The sequence below is a fragment of the Passer domesticus genome, chromosome 10 (genome assembly GCF_036417665.1).
Source record: "Passer domesticus isolate bPasDom1 chromosome 10, bPasDom1.hap1, whole genome shotgun sequence".
In the NCBI taxonomy this organism is placed as follows: Eukaryota; Metazoa; Chordata; class Aves; order Passeriformes; family Passeridae; genus Passer; species Passer domesticus.
Window position 1 is genome coordinate 43320868 of NC_087483.1, and position 14765 is coordinate 43335632.

The window sequence follows — 14765 nt, forward strand, 5'->3', positions numbered from 1 at the left end:
GCAGCATTTTTGAGGCAGAAACACAGGTACTGTTTATAGTTTCTTGTAATTATTTTCTTGATGGACTGTACATACATAAAATAATTTTTCCAAGTAAGTACACAAGAAACCAGATAACCCGAAGCAGGTAGGACATAATGGATTTTCATAAAGCAGAACTCACAAATTAAAATCTGGGGAAAAATAATCCTAAGTAATGTATTGGAAGGCTCATTTGGCAAAGAAGTACTGGAAGAAAAGAACAAATCCACTTCCAGAAAAAATGACTTAGATAATGCCAGGATCAAACCATTTACTACATATCATTGTAGTACCTGTATTTTATAGGTACATCAGATAAAACAGGAACAGATTTAACAAATAAGAGCATTTTAGCAATAGAGATGGCTTTTACCTATAAAGACACGTTAAGGAAAAACAATAATCTACTGCAATTCTAATTCACTCTTGCCCAAGATAGCAGTACCTTCCTTAAGCACATATGTAACACTTCTAGATGCTGCAATATTCTCACAGGGACCTACAATTTCCATCTACCACAAACCAAGTCAACATAATACAATATTCAAACACACCACTCCCTTTCAGCAGGGCAAACCCCTAACAATTTTAGACTCTTGGTCTTTCTTCTGAGACAACACTAAGGCTCCTGCACTGGCAGTTGTCATACAAAACAACCAGAGTAACACTTACTTCACATATTGCATAGTCCTTAGACAGCAATACAGCATTCCTTCTTCTGCATTTCCCAATGCATACTCCTGCATTCTGCTCTTGAAAACCAGAGTCTGACTTCATGCTTCAACAGAAGAGGCACGTATTCAAATCTGAATTACATAGCCTTGTATTGAAAGATGCCAACAATAAATATCTAGTAATATAACTAGCACAATACATAAGGAAAATAGATCAGGATTCAAAGAAGCTGGGATAATAAAATACCTCCTATCTCATTCAAATATTTTATCTTCATTTTACAGTGTTCAGTAAAATATTTTATTTACATTAGAAATCTTGCATTTACATTAAGACATCTTTATCAGTAAGCTTGCAAGTATTTTCCTCTGTGAGCGTTCAAGTTCAGGATAGGAACACAGTTTTGACATGGTAACTTAAGAATTTGTAAAAGGAAGTTTATTGTCCACTGATTAAAAGAGAAAATATTGTAAAAAAAAAAAAAAAAAGCCTTAAACCTGAGTGGAAAGGACCACTACAGGGTATGACATGACAAGAGTCCAGAAGCTAGCAAGTCTGAATTAATTGTTTCTTAGAAGAATATCCCTGACTTTTCAGCTCCTAAAGGCTGGAGCTTGAGCTCAAAAATGAAACTTCCACCACTGCTTAGCACTAATTTGACTCTTCTACTAATGGAATTCAAAGTACATCTAAGAAGAACATCAAGAGAAATGCTACACATTCCTAAAATATTGCCCTAAGTATCAACCAGCATCTGAGTATCTCAGACAAGAAATACTGAATCGGATTAGTAAGAATCCACCATGGAATAGTTCTTTGTTTTTAACAAACTACATTTATTTAGAAGGAAAGATGGTCAAGATACGAGTTTGTTCTAAAACTCACTTTTGGTTTGATATCTACAGGTTGCTGATCATTTGACCTCTACCTTTTTCTTTATGGCTCATTTAAAAAAAACAGAACAGGAAATCAAGCAACAGGAAAGTTGAAAATTAATCATCCTGAGGCCATACGCTTTTAAAAATGCAGCTTTTGATTATTTCATTGATTTTTATATATAAAATAATCTATTTACAAGAAAAAAACATTAAAGAAAGGAACTTAAATATCTTGTTTAAGAAACTAAGCTTCATGTCCTGTAGAAATTTCAGTCTTACACTTCTGCTGTTCAAAATTAAATTTATACTAATCAAACAGCACCTGACTTCTGTTCAACAAGTGAAAACATACTGAAACCTGTTTTCCAGCAATTCTATGACAACTTATTTTCTAGCATCCACAGAAGTTAATTACGGCCACATGCATGAACCAGTATGATTTATACTACAAGAGTAGCTATCTATGCAGGCTTTTTAATACCTGACAAACAAGTCTGACTCTTGTTAGTCTAGTTTCCAATTTACAGGATGGCAGTGAATCTTCTTCATCACTGAAATCTAGTCCACAATATGGGCAGGGGGGAGGGGGCAGACACCGCACTTGCCTTAAAAAATAGCTATGACTATGTATTTTAAAACCTTGTATTTTTCACTTATATTTGACTACATAAGTAGTAGTCCTTAAAAGAGGAAGCAATAAAGGAAGTCCTGCTTTTATTAATGAAACAGCAATCAGCTGTCTGCAAGCCATCCATGTGACACATGCACACAATCCATTTCACAGGGCACTGGTACGTTCACAGACCTCAGTTCTGAAAAACCCTCAACTAAAATGAAAGCCCTGGAAAACTGTGTATTATAATGTGCATGTATTTCATAAATGCAAATGCTTGTTCTCTCATGTAATACTGCACTGGAAAGATAACAAGTCAGCATGACTTGTGCTAGACTATCTGTGTGCCCTCAATAAGAAATAATGTGCACATGGGAATGATTGTAAGGTATTTTCACCAACAGAAATTATTGGAGTACTTACTGCTTGTAGTCACGGATGCAAACATCATTCTGGTCATGTTACTTAAAAGTGACAAACATTTTCTAATTGAAAACATATTGAATTTATTCTGAGAACAAAATGTTGTTTGTTGTTACACAGAAAGTAAAATTTAGTATCCACTATCTGCATTCTACTGTGCAGAAAACCCATGTAAAAGGTACCATGCAAAAGCTTTTTACTACAGGTCTCCTCATGTGCTACTTTTGAGGTGGCTGAAAAAATTCTCCTGTGAGCAGTGCTCTTATGATGGTCCTCTGCATCCTCCTACTGCCATAAACCAGACTGCATGAGGAAAGACAAGTCCACTTCAACAACCCACTTGGCAAGGTCAGTGCTGACAGCAGATATACTTGTTGGACAGTGGGCACACACTGAGGAATCAGAGTACTGCTTGGGGCATTGGTGAAGTAACATTAATACTGGCCCTACCGCTTCCTCAGCTGGCAGGTCTAATCTGTCCATCTTCTTCAACACAGTGACTGATTTTCAGAAAACTGTAGAACTTTACTGTTGAATATCTAGCCTACTTTCAATTACATCTGAAAAGAAATGAGAAACAAAAGTTATGGCATGGAATGGACAGGCACATGGACAAACAGGTGAGCATGAAGCACAGTCATAAAACTTTACGTGTTGACAACAGGTACTTGAAGCAAAAAAAGTAACTCAGCTTTACAAAAAGATCCCACTTATATGCATTTAAAGTGCCTCCCAGGCCATATAACACAGATCATCCCTTAAGATGATTGCTTATCTATTTATTTTAAACACATTGCAAGGTATAAAAAATACCACAATTATAAAAATTAAGCATTTAGAGGCCAAGAAATCCTTTCAAAGTGATTGCCCATGCTTGTTTTAACATAAAGTCTTTACACTATTCATGGATCTCTCAGAACACGTAATTCATTTCCATGACCACAAAAAGACTGCAGGCTACATTTGAACACTGCTCTGTATAAACTACTTACATCAATACAATAAACTTTCCAATATGCTGTATATCTATAACATCTTAACTGCTAACACTGAAAATTTACTGGCATCTGCATGAGTCAAAAGATTATAGATTTACCTCAATCATAACCAGAAACAGGTTGAGAAAGAAAAACATCTCCCAAAAAACAGGCAAGTGTTTCAAGCTGCTCTGTATCTTTCTCACATATAAATAAAAGGAAAATGACATAGCATAATCTGTTCCTTTCAGTTCCTAATACCAGGCAAAAAAGGGCATTTTATAACTGACTGCACTAACTGGTGCACTTAACATTAGTTTTAACCTAAAGTAAGTGAGAGAGAGTTCCTTCCTTCCCTGCATGTCCTTTGACTGTTTCTTTGTATAATGAACAAACTACTTATTGCAAATCATAAAAAAATAATTCAAAACTAACCCTCTGGATAAGGCTCTACCATGGAACCAGTACTTCACATTCTTGTTCAAAAATACATTTGGTTCCAGGAAGACAATCCTTGCTATACCCTCTAAGCCTTAAAGGGGGAAAAATCAGGCCTGAAAAGCACTTCTAGAAAAGAAGAAAAGAGAACTGCAGAAAAATATAGTGCTGATACCACAGGTAAAGGCTGAACAAAAAAGGACCCTTACTAAGTCTGTTGTCATTTTAGTAATATATTCTTTCCATATGCATTTCTTCTCTTTTCTGAAATTTACTGCTCCAAACACTCTTACATGCATTAAGTGGCAAGTATATAACTATAAAAACCCTTTAGCTATTTTTTGGCAAGTTGTTGGCAAGTTAAACAAAAAAGACATTAAAAACACCAAACAGAAGTACTTCATTATGTCATCAAAATGGGACATACCCATCTGTGTTCAAATATACACCCATTCTAAAACCCTATTCTCCAAATCCTCCATTACATTTAAGGTATGACTAAATCCAAGTGCACTCTCTACTAAGCTGCCAGAAAGATAATAATTGTTAGAATGTATTGCTGTGATTTTTTTCAATAATCCACAGTATTTCACTCCCTTTAGTCAAGACTTGGGATCTCAACTTTCTTCCCATTTCTCACACTTCCTTTGGGACTGTAGCTTTTTAACATGGTCTCTGTTGACAACCCAGTGAAAAAAATTCAATCACTGTCTTCTGTTAACCAAGTGTCAGTGATTACTAAGAGAAGGGTTGGTAATCACCTAATATCAGAATACCCTGCACTGGAGACCCACAAAGATCATTGAATTAAACCCGTGCCCTGCCCAAGATTCCCCAACAATCCCACCCTGTCCCTGAGAGCACTGTCCAAACACTCCGGGAGCTCCGGCAGCCTTAGGACTGGGACCATTCCGTGGGGAGCCTGTCCAGTGCCCAACAAGCCTCTGAGGACAGAACCTTTTCCCGATATGCAACCTAAACCCAACCCTGACACAGCTACAGCTGTTCCCTCAGATCCTGTCCCTGATCACAGAGAGCAGAAATAAGAGCTGCCCCTTCACTTTCCCTCATGAGGAAGCTGTAGACCCCAATGAGGTCTGACCTCAGTCTCCTTTTCTCCAGACAGAACAAACCAAGAGACCTCCGCCATTCTTCACATGGCTTCCCCTCCAAATCCTTAACAATTTACTTCTTTAGACTTCTGTGTAAGGTAATTTTACTGAAAGAGCCAAAATAGGAGCATCTATTGTTTCTAATATTAGACTCAGTAACTAAAACCACCCAAAAACCCAAACAGGAATTCTCCTTGCTACTTTGAAAGCTCCTACAATTGTGCTATGAAGAAATTGTTTCTGGCATTACAACTGTTGTAGAGGCTGGGTCCCCCCAGGGACCTATTGAGCACTCTTCCACCCCGCTTCTCTCGTTAACCATGCAGTTCTAGTCTGTTACCTCTGATCTAGCTCTTTCTTCAACACTGAAAAGAAGCAGCAAGGTACTAAGGATAACTCCAAGAAAGAAAAATTATCAGAGATGCAATGGAAAAATACTGGTTTGCATTTCTCACAATTTATCCTTTTTTCAATTGCTGTAACTACTCCGACAAGACCAGAGCTGTAAGGAGTGATAACATCTTTTACTAAATCAACTGATACAGCTTGAAAAACTAGACTCTTTCAGGCACGTATGTTTTTGTCTTGCTAACACAGTAAGAAACCTCCCTTAATGGCTTCCCATTTTCCTGGATCCATACATATGAAATAAGAATTTATTGACAACTTTCCTCAGCAATACTTTCTATTTACATGCCAGCTTATAAATCACTAACAAATTAATAATTTACAACATACTGGATCAAAATATGTATGGAGAACAGGAATTTTGGGCTCCCTTTTATTCCCAGAAGAACTAAGGATGTTAGGGAAACTGCCTTTATTGTCAAAAATATATTACTCCTTATAAAAGTTCCAGTCACTAGGGCAAAGAAAAATACGGAAAAGTTATCAAACTATTCTGTATATGCTTGGTTTCTAACTGCAAAAGCAAAACTGAATGCAGGGAGATCAACTTTACATCACAGCTTATATAAATAACTAATATTTCTTAGTATGTACTTTTCACATCATAATAATAGATAAGCATACCTTTATAAGAGCACAGTCATTCCTAATACATTCATTGTTTTCTCCATGGGATACTCAACAGGACTGCTTACTTCTATTTTACTATACCTTCATTCTGGGTAATACAATGGCATTTTATACTTCTTGGCTTTCCCCCAAAACCATTGGGTATATAAAGCATGAAAAAAAAAAAAAAAAATCAGCAACTACAGCGTTAGCAAGGTAACACTGGGTAAATCTAACAAGAATTTCTTATTCAGCACAACAAACATTACAAAACTACTACAAAGCTTGGCTGATGTCACTTTTTTAGTCTTTACATAACAAGATTTCATGTTTACGATGTATGTCACTGCTCACCCTTACACCTTGTTTCTTCAAAGCACAGAGTTTAACATTTCATTCAGCATTTAGTTAAAAATAAATATTTAATACAGAGGTTGTTCTATGATGCAAGCACAGCTAAAATGAAGGGCCTCTGTGGCTGCAGCAACCAGATTTCAAATGCAGGTAGATCAATAAAAAAGAAAGCTCAAGCACAGTCTCCATGTGTGAGCAGAATGGTTTAAAATAGCTTGCAAATGACTATGCACTTGCTGTAAGCAGCTGTTCTTAAATTATGAATATGCAACCAATTCAAGTTAAAGCCAAATCCCAGCACTATTTTTGCAGGGTAGTAGTAGTACCTAGTAGTTGTTTGCTTGTTCCACACGTGAGTTCTGTTAAGGCTACATACAAACAGCAGTAACTTTGGAACAAATAGGACCAAAGTATTTGCATTTCATTACTAAGTCCATTAGCACAGCAAGGGTTGTCAATCTTTAGAACTCCCCTACAACAGCACAGGCAATAAAACAATGATCTCCAAGCCAAAAAAAAAACCTCCACAGCAGACACACAAGCCCCTTTGCCAAGTTTTTGCTTCAGCCAATCAGCCTGTCTGCCCTGACCTGCTGGAAGGCTTGCATCAAGCTTCAAACACTTAAAAACATCCATCATAAAAACAAAGACAGGACACTGAATTATACAGTATTAACCTCCAGGGTTTGCATACAAAGATGTAAGATTTATTTATGTCGTAGCACGTTAAGAGCTCCAGCACACTGTTCTTTACACCAAACTAGCTGCCAATTTGATGAACCTCTCTGCCCTCAGCAGTACAGTGTCTTTGATTAATGAGTGCACGCTTGTGGAAAAGTGCAAGAACAAAAAATGGGGCAAAATCCACACAATTATGTCCCTGTGCACTGATGGACCACTGCAAGCATTTTTATCCAACTGGCTTCCTGTTGTAGAAAAACTGAGGGCTGAGGAGGGGGTTGTAGAATTATTTTGCTGATTATACTTGGATACTACATACCACTCTTCTAAAACAGATAACTGGTAAAATGCACTGCACTGTTTAGAAATAATCTTTTAGCATTAGAAAAATATTAACTCATTAACTCAAATCGATTAATAAAGAGGGTCACAATCCAAAAACATCTATGTACTCAGTGAAGAAAAAAGTACTCTCAGGAAGATTTCAACATTTTAGCTTCTAATCCAAAAGACTCAGGACTGAGGTTCGAATTCAAGAACAGCTAGGCAGATTATTTTGTGCCTTTAAATTACTGTATTAAATATTCTAAAGAAAATCTACCTTATACTTCCTATAATTTACAAGAATAAGAATATATTGGTAGGGTTCATCATTACTCAAAAAATGAAAAATTTTCATTATCCTTTCCAAGAATTCCAGAGCAGAACTAAGTACTGTGTGAGGCTCCAAAAAGACAACAGCATCATCAGACAGTCACTGTATTATTTTTAAGGCTACCATCTTTCCTAAGGCTTTACACTGCAACATTACCAGTGACAAATACTTAAATTTAGCAGTCCCGCTAATTACTAATGTAAAGAGTCCATCAGGTAGAACAATTTTTCAGCTAGTTTTTCTTTACATTTTTTAGTAGTTTGAATTTTAAGATTTTAGGTGATTCCTCCCTCAGCAGTGAGAAAAATCTCTGCAATCTCTTTTTGCAAACTACCAAGGCTTAACCCATTCAGTTCTTTACAATGCCTGACCTACATCAAGTGAAAGGAATCTTATTTCCTTTACACACAGAAAACAAGACATTCAGGAGGCCCTGAAGGGCTTGAGTAGCAACGTAAAAGGAGAGAATTCACATTAAAGGCAACAGGCATCATACAGACACTGACAAACCCAGCACATCTTTTCCTAAGTTTCAAAGACTATGTTTGAAAGATCATCTGTCACTAAGCAAGGTTTTAAAATGCATACTTGTTTTGACATTGGTCTTTTTTCCAATGATCTGAAAGTTATTCTATAAAAAGAGAAGGAACTGGTATTAGGAATTGCATCAAATACATAAATTAATTCTAAACTGGGAAAATCCTTGTATCCTTTCTTCCTTGTTGCTACATTAAAAAAAGTGAAACAAGCATTAAGACATCCTCACGCTCCAAGAGTTTGTTTCTGGCATCGCAAAAGCTGGTGTCTCATGAAATACCAACACCACAAAACAAACTACACCTTCTCCTTCCCAAAAAAACCAAAAATCTATTTTATACCACAAAATTACTACTTTTATTATTTATTTCCATTTAAATCTCAGAGGAACTTTTGTATTGGACTTTAACAAAGTATACTTGTTTTTTTCTTTTTAAGGAATGGCTCGAGTCCTGGGCACTATATAACGGCAAATTTAGGACAGTAAAGAGCTTAAACACTAAAGAACTTGGATAAGAACTTAACACAGCTAATAGGTGAAACTGTGTGCTAACTGGATTATATGTTCTACATACCTCTTTTCCACTTAAAATTGTATGATTAAGAAACAAAATAATGGCAAAATACTGCATCTTGCCCGGCCCTTCTGCAGAGGCTGAATGAATACATGGTTCCAGTTTTGTTTAATGACTACATGCTGCATTCTGCTTACCTACCCATAGTAATTACTCTGTGGGCTAACAAACCACGCATTTCCGTTTTCAAGGAAACAACTACACAGCACATTACAGATTAAAGTCAGTGAAGACAGCTCTTTCTACATCCTCTACCACCAACTACTTGTGATGTTGGTAAAAGACTAAACCCTTCAGGAGTCATTAAGGACTCTAACAGTGAACCTAAGAGTGTCTTGCCTTCATAAAGCCCTAAGAAAGACAAACTAAAAAACTAATGAGAACCTACTGTTTTCCTCACACAAATCTACTGGTGATTCCTTGCTGGTCTGTTTGTTGCTATTTACAGTAAAAATGGTTTTAAAGTAAAAATGTAGTGGCATAACAAAAAAGTCTTTAAAAGCATAGATGTCCGTTTAAAAAAGGATGTTTCATTTCCTTCTGTGATGCAGTGGGGAAGATCATCTGTACCTAGATTCCAAATAGTGCATAATGTTCTTCATTACAAACTTCTCACTTCTATAAAATATGTTGACCAACATATACTTACTACATTTTGTTTACATTCAGAATGTTGTAAACTATCAATCACAAAAATCACTGCTAACCTTGACAACTGTTTCAGTGTTCCTTGTGGTGGCAATTAACAATCACAAACTAGTTTATAATGTGGTATGACATAATTCACGGAATATACTGTAGTAAAACTACAGTATTAACTCAGAAGTTGATCCACATTTGGGAGAAAACTCGTACAGGAATCTTCCTGGGGCCACATTATGTACATGATGAAAACACTAAGCATCACTCTTAGTACTCTATTGGAATAGTCTGTTTATAAAAAAACAAAAAAAAAAAAAAAAAAAAAAAAAAACAAAACCAAAACAAACAAAAAAAACCCCAAAACCATTCCACCATTATTTACACTTTTAAGTTTTATTTAAAGATACCTATATATTAGAGTCTCAGAGATGGATCTCAGTAGAGGGATTCAAACACAGAATGTTCACACAGTGAAACCCATCATGAGTCAGAGGGAGAGGGGGACAAAAGGTGTAGGAAACTGCATTGTTGGTTATACCTTCCAACAGTCAAGATCTCCTATTCCCAAATATGCCATTGTAAGAAAATGATAGAACTAATAGCAGCAAGGTATTCCTTCCCCTCATTCTGGGATATGAAACCGGGTGCACAAGCTTCATTTTATTTGCTTGTGCAAATAACTCAGATATTCCACGTCTTGCACAGGAACAGAAAAGCAGCAACAAAGACCTTAACAATTGCAGTTCAAGCTGGGAGGGACTGTTCTACTTGAATTCAATGACACCACTAATGGCTTCTTAGCAGTTTCATGAAATCAACCAGCTGTCAAATCGATGCATCAGAAGGAACAGTTATGCACTCCCATAAGAAAAAAGCAACACACTAGGATGTTTTGCAAAACATCTGCTCCTTTACAATAAAGGTGCAAACAAAGAAAACATAAAAAAGGTCAACAGGACCTATAAGGAAAGGCTTCTATTACCTACTTATTTGCATTTTAAGTGTCTCCTAGAACTTTCTTCTTAGCATAAGGTCAACATAAAGATTAAACAAATATACTACAGCAGTCAACTAATTCTCTTTTCCTTCATGATATAAAGATATTGTTAGTTTACCTTTTGAAAATGCAAAACATTTTATTACATGTTAAAGAAAATCAAGACTTCTTCACCAGAAGGTATGAAGTATGTATTTAGCTTTTTTCCTTCTCACACTACTCAAAAAATTTTACAATGGCATTGACAACCTAAAAGAACCTTAAAAACAATTACCTTTTTGTGGGAACACAGCACAGTGGAATTTAGTTTGAGAAAATCATTTGGATAAGAAATACTAATATGTCATGGTTTAGGACTGATATTCTCCCAATTCAGTACTCTCACTGAAACCACGTGCGGCTCATTTGATCCCTCCCCTTCTTCAGGATGGAGAGGAGGATTGGAAGCACAAAGGGTAAAGGTCACGGATTGAGATAAGAACAATTTACCGGAAACAGCAATGAGATAAGAAAACGAATAGTAATAGTAACAATACCAATGACAGAGACTACAAAAAAGAGTCCAAAGATTCACACGGAAACAACAATACCCTAGTTTCACCTGAAAGAGAGCCCTTCTCTCCCCAAAAGGGATAGGGTGCCTTGCCTGCCCTTCCCACCCTCAACGAACAGAGATAAGGTGGTCAGAACTACTGGGTCCTGCCCATGCCCCTCCTGGCTGCTGCAAAAACGAACCCTGTTCTGGCTGAAACTAGAACACGATGTTCAATACAGAATAGTCACAAAACCTTATACCGTGCCATCCAGAATAGACTTTGGATCAGGACTGAAAAGGAAACAATACATGATCCTTTAAAAAAATTTTTTTTTACATTTCAGAGGGTTCTGTTTATGAACTTCATCACAATCTGATATGTATACTCCCGTCGCTTACAGGACTTGGTAGAACCTATGATTAAACCAGCATCACCTGCCTGAAGTGAACACAGAATTTCTTGAACACTGAAGATTCCTTAACAATTCCTATTCCCTTCTCTACATATACTTTACAAAAATGACCTTGGCTACCATTTTCTTAACATTATGCAGTTTACTGATTTTGCAGCATTTTGACAAAAAATGTATGTGGTTTATTATGAGATGTAAAAGCTATACTGCCATTTTCAGAAACTACTTATCCTCTGTTGCTACCCTTTTATAACCAAGCCAGTCTTCTAGACCTTCACTGCATTTATAATTTAGAATCACCTATTGTACATGCCTTCAACTGTTTAAATGTTTTTATTTACTCAGCATTCACACATACAGGAAATAGCAAATACAACTGCACTTTCTGATGCATTTAGGAAAGAAAAAGAAAGTAAGCATCTGACATTTGTTCCAACATAACCTTAAGACCACTTTAAGTACAGCATTCAACACTGACTTGGAGAGAAAGAAAGTCTTGATGTACAAACAGCTGTTCCTATTACTTCTTATGTTAACTGTTGTCACTATTTTCCCCAATCCTGAAGACTAAGAAAATGCAAATTAAATACAAGTAGTTTCACGTTCTCCACAGTGTGACTTTAAATACAGAGCAAGTCAAGCATAGAAAGAAGAATAGAAAAACAAAACTTTACCTACAACAATTACTCCTTACCAATGTTTCACTAAGTCATGTGACCAGAAAAACTTTCATTATATTAAAAAAGGGCAATTGAGAACCAAGTTAAAATGCTGAAAAATACCTTTTATTGTTCTCCCTTTCACAACAGCTGATGCAAAACTTACAGAGGAAAAGAGATTTGTTGTTGGGTTTTGGGTAAGGAGTTACTGTAGGGTTGGTTCTTTCAATGAGTTTAGTACAGTTACTACGTTTAGCCACACACATTATACAGTACCTGGAACGTAACCCAAACTACATGTAATATTTATAGGTACTTTCCAGATGGAACCTATTAATAATATACCTTAATAAGTTCCTTGCTTCCAAACATACCTCCACATCTGTAATTTAAAAATGGAGGTCTGTTTAGCCATGTTCCTCATGCCAAAAAGACACTGTTTATTTCTCAGGAAAGATTCTGTACCAAGGGTTTCATGTAAACTTCACATCAGATTGATACTTTCCATAAACAAAACCAATACAGATCTCCTGATAACCTGTTATTTAAAATAGTAACTTCAGAATGTGTTTTTAAATAACCCAACAGTTAAGCATTGCACATTAAATACTAAGGCCAGGGCAGGAAAAAAAAAACAAAAACAAGGGGGCACGATTATTTTCCTGATATGAAACCAGACACCAGATAAAGAAGCGTATTCTCAGTGTCCCCTGTACGTGCGCACTCAACTAGGAACCCTTCTCTTTAAAGTGCGGTTTACAACACGTTAGATCAGGGAATCCAGGGGAAAGCACAGAGTCTTGGACAAAAATCCCCTTAAACTTTACATTACGTCACTATCTGTCCCTGTAACATTCCCTGAACTTTAATGCTTATCCAGAAGTGCTTTCAGGTTTTCTACTCATTCCCTCCTGAAAGAGACGGTCAGACTTTGGAATAAAAATTTGCCCAAGATGGCGAAAGGCTTGTTGTTTAGAGGGCAGAAAAATGGAGGATATTGTAATATACACAAAGGGATAAATTTCAACAACTCGGCCCAGCGCCGCAGCTGCTTGTTTCTCTTTACAAGGACGGGACGCGCACAAAGCCGCGGACAGAGGGGCCCGCAGCAAGCCGGGTGCGCGGAGCGGCGCCCGCTCCCGGCCCGCGCCGCGCCCCGCGGAAGGGAGGAAGGGAGGGAGCGCCCACTCACCGCGCGCGGGAGCGGGGGCTGCGCGGGGCCGAGGGTCGCCCGCGGAGGGGCATCGCCCGCTCGGGCCGCTGCCCCGCGCCCGCTCCGCGCGGCCCCGCCTCGCGCCCGCCCTGACAGCCCCGATCGAGGGGAGCGGGGCAGCGCCCGCCGCCAAGAGGGGAACGGGGCGAGAGGGCCGCCGGGAGCGGAGCGTACCACACAGCGCCACACAAAAGAGCCGCCCGGTGGCCGCTAGCAGCCGCCGCGCCGCCCCGGAGGCTGCGGGCGTCCGTCGGCAGAGACGTGACCGGCACCGCCCGGCCAAGGCACGGGCGTGCGGCCACGAGCAAAGTTTAAAATCACTCGGAACACGGCCGTCCCGTCTGCAGACACCCCGGCCCCGGCCCTTCCCTGCCACTCACCTCCACGCAGCCACTCCGCCTCCCGCCCGCAGCGCTGCCCGGGCAGGCCCCCGCAGCGGGACTCGCGCTCGGCCCACACAACAAAGGGGCGATACGCACCGGCGGGGACGCGGCCGGCGAGGCGGGCGCTACTCGGGTTCGGGAGCCCCGGCGCGGCAGAACAGCATCCCACTGCAGCCGCTCACCTGGGAGAAGCTCCGCCGCTCGGGGCGCGGGGCGCGCGGCTCTCACTCTCCCGCTCTCTCCCCTGCGCTGTGCGGGCGGCGCGCGCCGGGCCGGCCCTTCCCGGCGCTCCCCGGAGCCGGGCGGGGGCGCGCGCGGGCGGCAGCGCGCACGGCGGCCGCCCCCAGCCGGCGGGACCCTGGAGGGGGTCGCGGACCCCGCGCCCCCGCTGACGTCACCGCCGGCGCTCCCCGCAGGGCCGGCGGCGTGGCCGCGCCGGGAGCGGGATCGCGGCGCTCGCTGCGGGACCCGCGCCCGCCCTCGGGCTGCGAAAAGTTCTGAACAGCCCGCGTTCTTCACACACCGCCCGAAAGCTCCAGGCCGCCTTGGGTCATTTTTTAATAATGACTTTTTCGGTCGGGGAAGAAACAAAGTTGCCCACCTTAAGAACCTACAGATTAAGTTCAGGTTAAAAAAATTAATAAAGCAACAATAGAATCTAGTGTCTACGAAAGAAAAAAAATAAGGTGATCCACTTCTAAAAGAGGAGACATTTTAAAGAAGCAACGTTCAACTTTTGAGTTCTTGAAGTACTCGATAAATTCAAGTAGAGAAAGCAACAAGGGTGGTAGAATTAAATTAAAATCAAGGGGCAGTATTAACACCAACTGTTGACACAAGAATTAAAAATACATCTTTTAAATACAAATCTTTTCACCTTTCCTGATACAACCCATAGAGGTTGTTTGTAGAAAATTAAAAGCTGTGCTTCCCTTCACACTACACACGGTATCCTCCTTTTTTTTTT

General features: G+C 39.4%; 1 protein-coding gene across 19 annotated transcripts in view; it reads right to left on the reverse strand.

The window, feature by feature from the left end:
• BAZ2B (bromodomain adjacent to zinc finger domain 2B) overlaps positions 1–14765 on the reverse strand; it is a 117135-nt gene that overhangs the window by 95213 nt on the left and 7157 nt on the right. For 14 of the 19 annotated variants that reach the window (XM_064435413.1, XM_064435402.1, XM_064435412.1 and 11 more), the window contains exon 1: positions 13981–14111. The exons of 1 other annotated variant lie outside the window; for it this stretch is intronic. The gene's annotated coding sequence lies outside the window, so the exon portion shown is untranslated. Of the gene's footprint in view, positions 1–3060; positions 3171–13795; positions 13927–13980; positions 14112–14765 lie in introns of those variants that run through there. 4 more of the 19 variants (XM_064435394.1, XM_064435396.1, XM_064435397.1 and 1 more) reach the window with 4 other exon arrangements.